Source organism: Silurus meridionalis, chromosome 8 (genome assembly GCF_014805685.1).
Source record: "Silurus meridionalis isolate SWU-2019-XX chromosome 8, ASM1480568v1, whole genome shotgun sequence".
NCBI classification, from domain to species: domain Eukaryota; kingdom Metazoa; phylum Chordata; class Actinopteri; order Siluriformes; family Siluridae; genus Silurus; species Silurus meridionalis.
The window spans coordinates 8,524,772-8,541,287 of record NC_060891.1 but is presented as its reverse complement, the minus strand read 5'-3'; the positions used below and the strand labels follow the sequence as shown (position 1 = coordinate 8,541,287).

At 42.4% G+C, this 16,516-nt stretch overlaps 1 non-coding gene across 1 annotated transcript; it reads right to left on the bottom strand.

Moving 5' to 3' along the window:
• Window positions 1-6,883: 6,883 nt before the first annotated feature.
• On the bottom strand, window positions 6,884-6,995 carry LOC124390660. The gene has a single exon (XR_006926807.1). It is a non-coding gene; the product is annotated as a U5 spliceosomal RNA (small nuclear RNA).
• Between the last annotated feature and the right edge of the window lie 9,521 nt (window positions 6,996-16,516).

The following is a 16,516-nucleotide window of genomic DNA, read 5'->3' as shown; positions in this document are numbered from 1 at the left end:
AGAAGGTGGTACCAGTCAAACAGTGCTAGAGGATCTCAGACAGTGCGAGATGTGATGATGGCGCTGGTCCATTTTTGGCCTTGTAGGCAAGCATCAGTGTTTTAAATTTGATACATGCAGCTACTGGAAGCCAGTGAAGGGAGCGCAGCAGTGGGGTGGTGTGGGAGAACTTGTGCTGATTGAACACTAGCCGTGCAGCTGCATTTTGGATCATTTGCAGTGGACAAATTGCATTCAGGGGAAGACCTGCCAGCAGAGAGTTGCAGTAGTCGAGTCTTGAAATGACAAGAGACTGAACAAGCACCTGGGCAGCCTGTGTGGACAGAAATGGTCGAATCCTTCAAATGTTGTAGAGAAGAAATTGACAAGAACGAGCAACATTAGCGACATGTGGGAAGAAGGACAGTTCATTGTCCATAGTTACCCCAACGTTATGAGCAGTGGCTGAAGGGGAGAGCAGAGAGTCATGAAGTGTTATTTGGGGATCTTGACCTGGAGATGAACCACCTGGGATCTTGTGGTCAAATGCTGCTGAAAGGTCCAGGAAGATAAGTACAGATGACAGCTCAGCTGACCGAGCTGACTTGATGTCACCCAAATGAGGATGGGTTCCCCTTTGGAGTCTGGTTCCTCTCAAGGTTTCTTCCTCATTACATCTAAGGGAGTTTTTCCTTGCCACAGTCACCATGGCTTGCTCATCAGGGATAAATGCACACCATTCACCTTGACTGTTGATTTCTGTAAAGCTGCTTTGAGACAATGTCTGTTGTGAAAAGCGCTATAGAAATAGACTTGACTTGACTTGACCGAGCAGCATGCAGTTTCTCAGAAACAGCTAAAAGGGCTGTCTCTGTGGAATGTGCCGCTTTGAACTCAGACTGGTTAGGATCATGGAGGTTGTTCTTTGAGAGTTAGACAGACAGTTGGTTAAAAACAGTGCGTTCCAGAGATTTAGAAAGAAATGAGAGAAGTGATACCGGTCTGTAGTTGTTGATGTCTGATGGATCCAGAGCAGGTTTCTTCAAGATCAGAATGACCCTTGCTTGCTAGAAGGTAGTTGGTACATAGCCAGATGTTAATGACCCGTTGATGATTGTGGAGATTTTTCCACTTCCTCTCTGCAGATCTGAGTTCTTGTCGATTGCTGCACAAAACTTCTGACAGCCACGGTGTGGGACAAGAAGTCTTCTTGGGTTTTGTAGTCAAGGGGCAAAGGAGGTCAATGGTTGAGGAAAGAAATGAGAGGAAGGTCTCAGTAGCAACGTACAAGGGTAGACCGCTCCTGCTTCATGCTGAAGTCCAATATCAACTCCTTAGTCTTGCTGACATTTAGAAGAAGGTTGTTCTCCTGGCACCATCTCTCCAGGTTTTTAACCTCCTGTAGGTAGGCCATCTCGTCATTGTTGGAGATCAGGCCGACCGCAACAGTGTCGTCAGCAAACTTGATGATGATTGTGTAGTTGGAAGTGGCTGCACAGTGAGTACAGCAGGGGGCTCAGAACACAACCCTGGGGAGCTCCAGTGCTGAGGGTGAGGGTGGATAAGGTGTGTTTTAATTCTGAACTGTAGTCCACAAACAGCATCTTTGTATAATTCCCATTACTGTAGTCCAGGTGGCTTATCCTAGTGTGGAGGAGATGAGCAATGGCGTCCTCAGTAGAACGGTTCAGGCAGTACGCAAACTGTAATGGGTCCAGTGTGTCTGGTAGTGAGGCACTGATGAGGTCTCTGACCAGTCTCTCAAAGCACTTCATCACTACTGAGGTCAAGGCTACAGGACGGTAGATGTTAAGGAGGCGGGCTGGGGTTTCTTCGGGACAGGAACAATGTTGGACTGTTTGAAGCAATAGGGGACAACAGACTGTTCCAGAGAGAGGTTGAATATCTGAAAACCGGTGCTAGCTGGTCAACGCAGGCTTTTCCAACCCGACCTGTGATGCCATCTGGTCCTGCTGCCTTCCTGATATTCACTCTCTTGAATGCCCTCCTCACGTCATGCTCCGAGATAGTGAACGTGTTCACCTCTCCGGCTCTCTTAGCGTGCATGCTGTTTGTGCCACTAGCACCACTAGCATGGTTATCTGCAGCCTCGAAGCAAACGTAACAGATGTTTAGCTCATCTGCCAGAGAAGCGTCCGCATTCCTCATACTAGAAGATGGTGTTCTGTTGTCCGTGATTGTTCTTAGTTCCTGCCACAGGCTCCTAGAGCCACCATGTTGGAACTGTGACTCCCGTAGCGCCGCTTTGCATCCTTCACCGCTCTGCGAACACTGTAGGATGCAGCCTTGTACTTGTCCATGTCCCCGGTGGTGAGCCCCATGTTGTAGGCAGCGGAGCGGGATCTCAGAGCGCCATGGATGGTTTTATCCACCCATGGTCCAATTTCTCAAACGATGGACGTGATTGTGCCTTGTAGCTGTTCTTGCATGGTGTGTAACAGTGGTCCAGTGTCCTTTCACCCCTGGTGGGGCAGGTGATGTGTTGATAAAAGTTAGGTGGTGCACGCTTGAGGTTGGCACTGTTAAAATCTCCTATGACAATGAGCGCAGCATCCTGATGCTGTGTTTGGTGAAGTGTTATTGTCTCGTGTAAATCCCATACTGCAGTGTCCGTGTCGGTTTGAGGTGGAATATAAATGGCACTGACTATGACTGAGCTAAATTCCCGAGGTAGATAAAAGGCCGACATTTGGTCAGTCATTCCAGATTTGGTGTGCAGGAGCGTGAATAGGGAATGATGCTCGCGCTGTCCCACCAGGGGTTGTTCACCATCAGACACACTCCACCTCCTCTTGACTTCCAGTGTTCTGTCCATGTGGTAAACCGAGAAAAACTTGGCCGGCTGGATGGCGTGGTCCGGTACCGCTGGGTTCAGCCATGTCTCAGTGAAGCAGAGAAAGTTGCAGTCCCGAATGTTCCTCTGGAACTTAACCCTTGACCTGAGGCGGTTCAGCTTGTTGAGTTCTAGTCCACCTCTGTCAATGTCTTCCCACAACACGAAAAGCTGGGCCTCAGACTTGCTCCTATTCAGCTTGGCACCCAAAGCCCGACCGTACCATTTAGTCAAGTCCACTGCTCTTCGTACTGATATAACGTCTGTGGCTAGAAGGATCACGTCGTCCAGGTATAAAACGCAAGTTGCCGTTAGTCCTCCGGTCTCGGGGACGGTCAATCCGCTGATCAATTTATCCCTTCTCGAAGATCTGTGCCAGTTGCTCGATGCAAGCCACATACAAGAGGGGAGATAACTGACAGCCCTGACGGACACCGTTGCGGATGTCTATCGCTTTGTACACATGCGCGTTAACTAAGATTTTGCCTTTATACAGCAGTCCCACCCAAGCTATGAATCGTTTTGGGAAACCCATTTTTTGCAGAACCTGAAACAGGAACTGGTGCGAGACACGATCAAAAGCTTTTTCAAAATCTAAATTTAGGACTACTAATCGAATGTTTCTGTCTCTCGCATAACAGATGGCATCTCTGATCAGTACTAGGCTGTCTTTGATCTTCCTCCCAGGCACATCGAAGGCTTGATCCGGGCGGATCACATCCTCTAAAACTGTCAACATGCACAAAGATAAAACTTCACTAAAATGTAATTTAATGTAATGTAATCGGTCACCAGTTTTTCAGTTCTGTCTTGTCTCGTTTCTTGTAAAGCAAAGAAACTATCCCTATTCTAAAACTGTCAGGAAGTCTGTCCAAGGTCTCAAATTCTTTAAAAACAGTCAGTAAGTCATGTGCTAAAATGTCCCAGAAGGTCAGATAAAACTCTAGAGGGAGTCCATCCATACCTGGGGCCTTGCCTCTTTTAAAAGCTTTAAGAGCCTTTTGAACTTCTAAAATGGTAAAATCCTGGGATAAAAGCACATTGTCACTGTCAACCTTTTTGTCTAAAAATTCTAAAACTTCCTCTACAGTGTCAAGGTGAACCTATTTTGGGCTATACAAGTCTTCATAAAATGTCTCAATCCTCTTTAAAACTTCCTCCGTCTTTCTGTTTCCTTCAACCCAACTTTCAACTTTGTAAAAACCCCTCCCTTCGATATAATCTTTTTTTTTTTTTAAAACCCGGTACACTTTTCTCCTGCTTCGAGCTCTCTTTCTTTACTTCTTACAATTCCCTTACCCTTAGTTTCTGCTAGAACTGACATCTCCTTTTGACTTCGTTTAACTCTTCTTTAAAATCAAACACGTTATCTAAAAGTTAAAAATATCTTTGCAGTCTTTTTTGCAGCCCCACCATGTGTCTTTCTTCCTTTTTTTCCCCCTCCCTTTCTTCCTTAAAAACTGTCTCGTCCGGTCTTTTGCCATCTCCCACTCATGAGACGAAAATGTTCTGAAGGGGCTGCCATTGGCTGAACTGCTAATTATACTCTCTTACCACTCCGTTGTCCTCTAAAAGGGAGCAGTTTAGCTTCCACAACCCTCCCCTTACAGTCACACTGGTGGGAAGCAAAAGGGTGCAAGACACAGCATAAGGTGATCAGAAAATAAAAGGGGGTCAATGTAGCATCGGTTGGCGGCAGTTCCGTGTAAAGACGTAGTCTATTCGAGAGGCTCTGGTGCCATCACCACTGAACCAGGTGAAGCCCTCCTCTCATGGATGCAATGTTTTAAAACAGTCTTCTAATTTGAAAACTCTAACTAAGCTCTGCATTACATTAAAATCTTTTACTTTGCTAGATAAGACACAGTCAAAATCCCCTGCTAAAACTAAGGGAACCCTCCCTAGCATGTGGGGCTGCAGGTTTTCTAGAAGCTCGTACCTGATATTATTTTCCATAAAACCATACACATTAAGAATGTCAAAATCCCTATTTAAAAGTGTCAGATTTACTAAAAGTGTCCGATCATCCCTCACCACCGTGCTGCCCTTCACCACGATGTTCGGGTTGTTGATTAAAATGGGAACACGTCACACTTGTTGCTGTTGGAGCCACTCCAAATGGAGGGTCCCGCAGTCCACCTTTCCTCCCACTTCCTATAATTATTTAAAAGAGGTAACACACACTTTTCCAATAAAAAAAACATCTGATTTATATTTAAAAAAAGATAAAAACACTCTGTGTTAGTAGGGGGACCTTACCATGAGCAGTATGGTTAATTTAAAGCCATGTACTTTTTCTAAAACTACATATACAAACCTACAAAATCAAATATTAAAATCACATTATTTCTTGTGACACTTGCTACTCTTTTATCCCCATGGGCTGGGGGTCAAGTGGGCAAGTGTCCGAGGCATCCAGGGCCACAGAGGGGATCTCTTGCAACTCCTTTGGCGATGATGTTTTAAACTGAAAATGCAGAAAAGAGACCTCTTTGGGAAACAGTGAGGGCCATGATCTTCTAAGGAGGAATGTCTGGCCAATGCATTGCCCTTAGTTTTTTCTTCACTGTTAGCACAAGAGGAGATCCCGCAGGCCTTTTCTGCACCTGAGAATAAGGGAGCTCACAGTCACTCTCACTAGTCTCCAAAGACTTCCCTGAAACCGTTTGGAGAGAGGAAGCTGTTTCCTCCTCCCCCTCTTCCATTTCCAACTCCTTTTCTGGAGAGGGATGGGCTTCCTCCTTCTCCCCGTTTGACTCTGACCTTGAGGCCACCACACTTCCTTCGCCTTGTCCAATCCTTGAAGCTGGCTGGGAGTTTGAATTTCCTGCCAAAACCTCAGGGCCCACCTCCTTCTCTGTTTGTTCCTCTTGTGGGGCAGCCATCTTTTTGCCTTTTAATTTGTTGGCAAAACTCTCAAGACAATCTCTGTAGAGATTTTTTGATTATCCACAAAAATTGCAGCGTCTGCCAATAGTTCAATTCAATTAATTGAATGGTACACTCTTCAAACCTGTGACCAATTTCTTTACACTTCCCACACACAATTTCTTGACGCACTTCTGCTAAATGCCCCATTCTCCCATACTTCCTGCATAGTTTCGGCATGCTTGGTAATGAATGTAGCCTCTCTTCTATCCCAACACAATCACTGAAGGCAGATGCTTCAGACCCAGGAAAACACCAGCGTCCTCCTATTGTTTAATAGGGATTTGCCAGGAGCAATTCCAGATCCATCCTCATCCAAAACCTTGACTGGTTTGCCTCGAACCATGCAATATCTGCCCAGCCAGACACAAATGTCTTCTCCACTCACAGTTTCATTAAACATTCTGACAATCACTGTTTTAAGTGAATTGTCAGAGAGCTTCTCCACTGTGAACATAGAGAACTGGGCTTTCACAGTGTTAAACCGTTGCCAAAATACACTCAAGAGGGAAGCAATTCTGAAACTAACATCAAACCCTTTGTTCAGGGGCAGAGTCAATAAACAGTTTAGAGATTTCAGGATCAGCTCCCTGGAGAAGTCAAGCTGTGACATCCCCAGAAGCCTCCCTTCCACCTCTTTAAATAAAAAATGCACGCTGTGGTGCCTCCTCATTCCAGCATGAGCAGCCGATATTTTTGAGGCACCACTAGCCTAAAAACAAAGAGTTAAAAAAAAGACTACTAATTATAAAACAAATAAATAGAGAATATAAATAAGAAGAAATACTAAATAAAAAATAAAGAAAGAAAGCACTTACCTTCAGTAACCTAAGCAAAATTTACTTTTTGAAAGTTTTCTCTGAAGCCACAACAAAAGACCTCAGACGGGAACCTACAGAGAGTGATCGCTGTTTTAGCCAAAAGGCCAAGAAGCGATAACCTAATTTAAGCGACGACCTTAAGAGAACCCAATGTAAAAACTTTGCCTACTGGATGGTAGTTATTGAGCCACTCTCCAGGACCTTGCACAGAGACTTGGTGAAAAGGTTGTAGAAGCTAGCAAAAACATTTAGATAGAAGTCTCTCCATGCTAATTCTTCTCGTGAGCCATAGAAAACAAGTAGCTTTGCAATAGAAAAGCCTGCAATAATAATTAAACTCATCAATGTTCCTCTCAAGGAAATCTTTAGTAAAATGCGAAAGATTTATTCATGAATTAAGAGAAACCTGAGCTATACTTTGGGGGTTGCTAGGTTTTTGAAAGTCCATTGGTGGACTAGAAAGCTGACTAAGGGTAAATTGGCCTGTGGCAGGAACACTGTTGATAATGCACAGGTGTGGAGAAAAGTTACATTGAATTCATGTTTTTTTAATTAAACTCACTACACAGCTGAGAGCTACGCCCATTTAAGAAAATAACAACGAGCATGAACTTATTCTTTTTTTCTTTATTTATTTCTGCTTTTTTTAACAGGTAAAGAGGTCCACCGTTCCCAGAAGCACTGCAAGACAATTTTTATTTATTTATTAAATCCATTCACAATAGTCGTCAAGTTTATTGCTATATTGCGTTTTCACAACAGACATTGTTTTAAAGCAGCTTATTCAGAAATCAACAGTTAAGGTGAATGGGGTGCATTTATCCCTAATGAGCAAGCCATGGCATCTGTGGCAAGGAAAAACTCCCTTAGATGGTATGAGGAAGAAACCTTCAGAGGAACCAGACTCAAAAGGGGAACCTATCCTCATTTGGGTGACATCAAGAGTGTGATCATAAATCTTTAAGCAATACAGAACATTGGAGAGTAAGAAATAACATGAGCACTGGAATGTAAGATTATAAGTAATGTTCTTTCTACAGTCTTGTTTTCAATTTGTTGTTATAAAACTAGGAGCTTCTGAACAACTCATAAAATAGCTCAACATTTGCGATCATCACAGATCCAACACCAGCTTTTCCATGCCAGAGCCTTTAAACACTCCAGGAGGTCCAATGTCAAAACTCAACACATCAAGTGGGATCCAATTGGCATAGGTACATCTCTAGATGGTACGGGATGTTTGCAGGGTTGGTATCTACTTCTTTAAAGGTCCATAATCTTCATGTGGTGAGACGTGACTGGGGCTGGAGCAGCCTCAGGATGCCTCAGGATGGGGAGAGAAAGAGAAGCAGTGGAGAGGAATTAGCATAGCTGCTGTTCATGATATTAACAGCATAAGTTGATAATGTTCATGTGATCAGATGTACTGGAGCACAAGGCTATGATATGTGTGTTATGTGTAGGCTTTGCTAAAAAGATAAGTTTTTAATCCTGCACTTAAACTGGGAGAGGGTGTCTGAGCCACAAACACTGTCAGGAAGACTATTCCAAAGTTTAGGAGCCAAATGTGAGAATGCTCTACCGCCTTCAGTGGACTTTGCTATTCTAGGAACTACTAGAAGTCAGGAGTTTTGAAATCTTTTGAGAAGACTGGAAAGATCATTTGGAGCTAAACCATTTAGTGTTTTGTAAGTAAGAAGCAGTAGTTTGTAGTTGATTCAAAACTTAACAGGCAGCCAGTGTAGGGATGATAAGATTGGGGTTATGTGATCATATTTTCTCGACCTTGTGAGAACTCTGGCTCCTGCATTCTGAACTAACTGTAGCTTGTTTATTAATGATGCAGGACAACCACCTAGTAATGCATTACAATAGTCTATTTTGGAGGTCATGAACGCATGGACGAGCTTCTCTGCATTAGATATAGATAACATGTTTCTTAGCTTAGCAATATTTCTAAGGTGGAAGAAGCCTATATATATATATATATATATATATATATATATATATATATATATATATATATATATATATATATATTTATGGGTATCATCAGCGTAACAGTGGAAGCTAATTTCATGCCTTCTGATAATATTTCCTAAAGGAAGCATGTATATTGTGAACAGCAGGGGTCCTAGAACTGAACCTTGTGGCATGCCATAATTTACTAGCATTAACCTAAATAGCTCTCCATTTAAGTATACAAAATGGTAACGATCAGACAGGTAGGATTTAAACCAGCTGAAAGCCGATGTAATTTTGTAAGTGATCTAGGAGGAGATCATGATCTTTAGTGTTGAATGCAGCACTAAGATCTCGTAAAACTAACAGAGAGATGAAGCCATGGTTGGAAGCTAAAAACAGGTCATTAGTAATTAGGTTTTCTTAATGAGGGGCTTAATAACTGCTAATCTGAGGGGTTTAGGGACATGACCTAAATATAGTGAGGAGTAAATAATATTCAGATGAGGCTCACCAGCTGTATGTAACACTTCCTTCAGTAGTTTAGTTGGAATGGGATCTAACTGACATGTTGATTTAGCTTTGGTAATAACATCATCCAGCTCTTCCTGTCCTATACATGTAAAGCAGTGTAGTTGTGGAGTTTTAGGTGACATTGTGTTAGGAGATGCTGTCAGAGGTTGGACCACCACAGGTGTTTTTCTAATACTATCAATTTTTTCAGTGAAGAAATTCAAGGGAAATTCAAATGTCCTCACTACTAAACTGTGATGGAATACATTTTTCAGATGCCTGATTTGTTAATTTAGCTACTGTACTGAAAATGAACCTGGGATTGTTTTTGTTATTTTCTATGAGTTTGCTTAGGTGTTCAGCTCTAGCAGCTTTCTGTCTGTAGCTGAGCATACTGTTTTTATACGCAAAAAAATACCTTATTTTTAGTTTTCCTTCATTTTCTCTCCAGATTACGGGCTGTTCTCTTGAGTGCATGTGTTTGACTATTATACCAAGGTGCAGGTGTTTTTTCTCTAAACTTTTTACCCGGATGGAGCATCGGTGTCTAATGTGCTAGTGAGGAAAGTCTATGTTGTTAGTCATTTTATCAAGGTTATTAGCATTTATGGGTTTAGTGTGAAATTGAGATAAATCAGGCAGGTTATTTATAAATCTGTCCTTAGTGGTTGAAACAATAGTTCTACCAAGTCGATAACGTGGTGAAACACGGCTAATCTTCTCTACCGGTAGTGTGTAAAATATGAGGTATTGGTCTCTGATGTCATCACTCTGAGGTAAAATATCTATATCAGTGATGTCTGCTCCGTGGGATATTATTAAGTCTAGTGTGTGTTTAAAATGATGAGTTGGTCTGGTGACGTTTTGTTTAACCCCAAAAGAGTTAAATAAGTCCACAAATAGTATTCCTAGGACATTGTTTGCATCATCTACATAAATATTAAAATCTCCTACAAGCAGCACTTTTTGTATCAAGAGGTCTGAAAGAAAACGAGCAAACTCTTGAAGAAAATCAGCGTAGGGCATGGGGGTTCTGTACACGGTGGCTAGAGCGAGAGATAGTAGGGGTTTTCTATATTTGTCTGAAAGTACAACTTTAAGAACAAGCACTTCAAATGATTTAAACCTACATCCTAATCTCTAAATAACATTAAGAGAGGCACTATAAATGGTTGCTACACCACCCCCACAACCAGTCTCATGCTTTTAAACATATCCTGACAGTGTAGACTTGTTTAGACCGGTATAATTATCTGGTTTAATCCAGGTCTCAGTGAGACAGAGTGCATCAAGATTATTATCTGTGATCATCTCATTTACAATGAGTGCTTTGGGTGCAAGTGATCTAATATTTGAAAAACCAAACTTAAGAACTTTTTTGTGCTTGCTTCTCTGGCATTTTTCAGTTTTAACTACAATAAGATTATTTCTGGATCTTGTGTACTTAATTCTTGGCTCTACTACATGAGGAATAGACACGGTTTCTATAAGTTGAGCTGTTTGGAAGGCATGCAAGGAAAAAGCCTTTTTTCACAAACAATCACAAAAGTAAACATCTCTGAGTTTGTGAAGTTGTACTAGTACTGTGTGCTTTGGTCAGAGGAGTCAAAGACTCTAAGTGGGTCTGGTGTAAAACAAAAGATGAGTATGCAGAAAAGAACATCATTTCCACTTTGAAATATGGTGGAGGATTTGTGATGCCGTGTGATTCTTTCTCTTCCAAAGGCCCTGGGAACCTTGTTAGGGTGCATGGCATCATGAACTCTTTGAAATACCAGGACATTTTAAAGCAAAACCTGATGGCCTCTTTCAGAAAGCTGAGGATGGATCATCATTAGGTCTTTCATCAGGATAATGATCCAAAACTTGTGGCGAAATCTACATAAAAATGGTTCAGCAGACACAAAATCAAGCTCTTCCTATTGCCACCTCAACCCAATTGAAAACCTGTGGGATGATCTGAAGAGGAGAGTGCATAAGAGGGGACCCAGGACTCTGGATGATCTAAAAGATTGTGCAAGGAGGAATGGTCAAAGATCCCTCTTTCTGTATTCTCCATTCTTGTGAAATGTAATAGAAGGAGATTAGCTGCTGTCTTGTTGGCAAAAGGGGGTTGTATGAAGTATTAACATCAGGGGTGCCTGTCTGGCACACATTTCATATAAAAAAAAACTATTTCTTAATGTGGGATTTTTTCCACTGAATAATTGTACTTCAATTAAAGGTTGTGTCAGGAACTTGGGTGACTGGAGAGTGACTGGAAGGACCCAAATGCAGGATGTGACAGGGTAAGGAGAAAACAGGCTTTTAAAGGGGCACAGGCAAACAACAGAGAAAGCAGAAAGCGTAATGTGGCAAAGTTTCCCGTTTCCGGTTTTGGCTGCCGCTCCTTTCGCCGTTTGTTTGTTTTCTTTGTTGATGTTGGAGTTAACCTGCTGATTTTAAAACGTATTTTAGTAATGTCGCGGGTCTTCTTCACTCTCCCTGGATTATTGCTTTTACCTGTCTGCATTCTCTGGTGGTCCCTGGAGCTACATCGAAGGAGTCTATCCTGTTGCTGTTGTGGATCTGTCGCGGTTCTAGCCACACGGATTATGGTTTTAAGGTACACCGCACATCAGTTGCACAACTCGAAACAGAACTACAGGTTACACAAAGATGCGTACATACATCGGAGCTCTGGACGCAGCTACTGCCTTTCCAACAACATCTGCGTGCCTATGAGCCGGTGTCGGTCTAAAAGAGCATATCAGCAATCTGGTGTGGTCCTCAAAAATTTATCTTCGGTCGTATTGCAGAGCCCCATCAATGCTGCGCTGTTCAAAGCAGTGACTGCTTTTATCGGACATCATCGCAGATCAAAAACTTGACTTTTTGTGCACCTGTTTCATCATCCATATTTTGTTCACCTAGTTTTTCTGGCACACCCTTCTGTACCTTTTCACAAATTGATACTGAGCTGCTCACTAGGGAAGCCTAGCCCCTCCCTACAAGCCTGTTTAAATCCTGTTTGGATTCATTGTGCCCTGCTGTTCTCAGTATTGTTAATGATTCCCTGCATACTGGTGTTGTCCCAGCGGCATTGAAAACTGCTGCTGTAACACCTGTCCTAAAAAAACAAAACAGTGACTTGGACAACTTAAACAATTATCGTCCTATCTCAAATCTACCGTTTCTTGCTAAAATTCTGGAATGTCTTGTGTCTCTGCAGCTACATAGTCATCTCACAGCAAATAATCTCTTCGAACCTCTTCAAACCTCGTCTGGATTTGGAAAATCTCATAGTACTGAGACAGCCTTGGTCAAGGTCACCAATGACCTGTTATTAGCCTCAGATTCTGGTTCTCTCTCTATTCTGATCCTTCTAGATCTTAGTGCCGCATTTGACACTGTTAATCACAACCTGCTTCTCGAACGTCTGGAAAATGTCTTTGGTATTTCTGGGACTGTTTTAACTTGGTTTAGATCATACCTCTCTGATCGTCAACAGTTTGTATCTATGAGTGGATACCAGGCTGTGACTGGTTTTGTCTGTACGGGTGTTCCTCAGGGTTCCATCTTAGGCCCCTTAATTTTTAGCATTTACATATATCCGCTTGGATTGCTTTTAAGAACACTTGGGCTAAATTATCACTTTTATGCGGATGATACTCAGATTTATATTCACTCTAAGCCTAATCAACATTTGGACCTTTCTTTTTTAACACACTGTATTGCTGAGATAAAAACATGGATGTCTCAAAACTTCTTGTGCCTCAATAGTGATAAGACAGAGGTCTTGCTTTATTGGCACCCCTCACCAGCTTCGCAAAGCTGGTTCATTATCCCTAAACGTAGACGGCTCTGTTCTGGAAGTACAAACCAAATTAAAAAATCTAGGAGTCATCTTTGACTCAAGTCTATCTTTTGATTCTCACATTCGGTATACTGTAAAGAACTCATTTTTTCATCTCAGAAATATCGCTAGACTTCGCCATATGTTATCCCATTCTGTGACTGAATGGCTTATCAACACTTTTGTGTTTTCCCGCATTGATTATTGCAATGCACTTCTTGCTGGGGTTCCTAAAACTACACTTAATAAACTGCAATGTGTACAAAATTCAGCTGCTAGGATCCTGACTGGAGCCAGGCAAAATGAGCACATTACACCAATTCTCAAGTCCTTGCATTGGCTTCCGGTCAGGTTCCGAGTAGATTTTAAAGTTCTCATGCTTACATACAAGGCACTGCATGGTCTTGCCCCCCAGTATCTGTCTGCACTTTTAACTGTATACACACCCAAACGTATCTTACGCTCTTCACAAGCAGGACTATTGGTTGTTCCACAGACACGGCTGTGTTCAGTAGGGGATAGGGCTTTTTCATCGTATGCACCAAGACTTTGGAATTCACTCCCTCCTCACATCAGAGACGCACAGAACTTTAGTACTTTTAAATCCCTTTTAAAAACTAATTTTTTTATGGTTGCTTTTTTTAACATTTTGATTTTGCGTGTAATTATAAGTATGTGTGTATTACTTGCTCTATTTTGTGTGTATTGTATTCTGGTTTGCCTGTATGTAAAGCGCCTTGAGAAGCTACTTTAAAGGCACTATATAAAAATAAAGTTATTATTATTATTATATTATAAAGGCAAAAACAAAGATAAACAGTCCACGGTCAAAACACAGGTAAACAATTAAAAAAAAAAAAAAAAAAAAAAAAAAACTAGAAAGGGCAGAGCAGAAACACAAACTAAAAACAGTCCAGAGGTCAAAACCATAACAAAGCAGAACAGGGGTCAGGAACAGGAGCAGGCAGGGTGGCAAGAATAATCCTCAGGGACGTTGGAAGCTGGTAAAATTATCTGGCCTCGAGGTAGAGTCTTGTGTGTCCTTGAATACGCTGGAAAAACGGCAAGATAGCCACCAACCCGGAAGTGTCCACCGCGGAATAGGAAGTGCCCACCACAAAAACGGAAGTGCCCAGGAAGATCCTGACAACCTCCATGACCATCTCCAGACGAAGTTTTGTCTAATGTCTCGGAAGTTAAGAGATGGCAGACTGAAGAGGCAAGGCCCGCAATCTGCCCTGGGTGGGTAGAGAGGATCTGGTGGAGGAAAATACTGTCACTGATAATCTATACCCGAAAGTCAAGTGCCAGCGGCACCCTCAGCCGGACTCTGGAGTGGAGCAGCGCACTCGGCAGGACTCTGGAGCGCAGCGGCGCCCTCGGCGAGACTCTGGACAGGCCTGGGTGCATGCTGGGCCGGGCAGACAGACATAGAGGTGATCTTGGCAGGTCGGAAGAGCAGGGTGACGTCACCAGTCAGGCAGGAAGGCTGAGGTTGGGCAGCCCCCCAGCAGAGCTCAGGGGCCAGAGAGACAGCTGTTTCAGGAGGTTATTTAAAATCAGCTGGTTTGCCATGGATTGTTTATGATGCATCCAAAAATACTAAGTTCTCTGCTGGGGGCTGAGCTTCAAAATGTTGACCATCTCGGTTGGGTCCCTGAATTGCCGGTCTGAGGCAGAACAAGCCAAACGCTTTGAAACATCCGCTGGGTCCATCTTTGGCCAGACTAGGGTTTGAAAGCAGTGAGTGGAGGACATTCACCAGAACTACGAACACACACTACAGTAAACACATTAAGGTACGTAATTTCTCTATTATGGCGAACATCCAGTTCACTCAGTGTGTGAAGTGTGACATGTTTAGTCAGTCTTTCTCCGTTGTTAGCGATAATTTTATCTGTGAGAAGTGTAAGCTAGTTTGCTCTTTGACGGAGAAGATCTTAGCATTAGAGGAGCGCATCCAGAGTCTAGAGAGAAGTAGTGAGTGTGAGAGCAGTCCAGGTTCTGCAGGGGAAAGTCTGGATGCCCTAGGTGAAGGTAATATTCCCCCGACTCCGGCATTAGAGCCCTCGCAGCGGGCGAATGGGTGACGACTCGGACATAGCAGGTCAGCTTAGATTCTTAGGAAAGCACAGGTTCTCTAAGATAGTTTTTCACACAGGAGCTAATGATATACGCCTTCGACAGTCAGAGGTTACTACGAGTAATATTATAGAGGTGTGTAAATTAGCGAAGGCAATGTCCGATGCTGTAATATGCTCTGGCCCCATCCCAATGCGACGCGGCGATGTAGCCTACAGCTGGTTATGGTCGCTGAACTGCTGGATGTCTGAGTGGTGCTCCAAAAACAATGTGGGCTTCATTAATAATTGGAGCATTTTTGAGGGCAAGGCTGGCCTGTTAGGGTGGGATGGTATCCATCCCACCCGGGAAGGTGCTGCTCTCATTTCTTGTAGTATAGGTAATAGTCTCAGAACAGCACTAGTTAACAAGTGACTGTCTAGAGCCAAGGCCAGGGAGCAGACAGACAGGCTAAACCGACCGTCTGCTAGCTGCACAGAGTCGTCACTCAGGATCCACCATATTGAGACTGTGTCTGTCCCCTGAGCAAAACCAAAATATAGGAATTATCAAAAAGTCTGTTTTAATTAACATTCAATTAAATATTACTGAACGCACAGCCAGCACCTCTGATCTAAAAATAGGATTGTTGAATATTAGATCTCTCACGCCAAAAGCGCTTACTATAAACGAAATTATTACTGACCAGGAGTTTAATATAATGTGTTTGACAGAAACATGGATTAAATCGAATGAATATGTAGCATTAAATGAGGCGAGTCCTCCTGGGTATAGTTACATACACCAACCCCGTCTAAATGGCAGAAGAGGTGGAGTAGCAGCTATTTATAATAATAATCTAAACGTCACACAAAGACTAAACAAAATGTAAAACATTTGAAGTTCTTTACACCAACATAAAATATTCAGTGTCCGAAAGCAGGTCAAGTCAGTTAATTCCACTAATTATTATTTATAGACCCCCAGGGCCCTACTCTGATTTTCTGATAGAATTTGCAGATTTCATTACAAATTTAGCTACTTCTTTAGACAAAGCATTAATTGTTGGTGACTTTAATATTCATTTTGATAATCAGGAAGACTCCTTAAGAGCAGCAGTTGTGTCCATTCTAGATTCAGTTGGAATTAATCAGAATGTTATAGGACCCACTCATAGTGGTGGACACACTCTCGATTTGTTGTTAACATTTGGATTAAAAATAAAAAACTTAGTCATAATTCCACAGTCTGAAGCTATTTCAGACCATTATCTAATCTCGTTTAAAATTTGCCTAAGTCATTGCATTTCTACCTCACCACGTTACCGTGTTAAGCGTACTTTCATGTCAGCTACAGCAGCGCGTTTTATTAATAATCTTCCCGAAATTATGATATTAGATAGATCTCCGTCAGACCCCGCAGAGCTCGACTGGGCCACTGAACATCTAGAAACAACGTTACGTTACACTCTAGATGATGTAGTTCCCATAAGACCAAAATGATCAGGAGAAAAATTAGCACAGTGGTATAATGATCATACGCGCACCTTAAAACAGACCACTC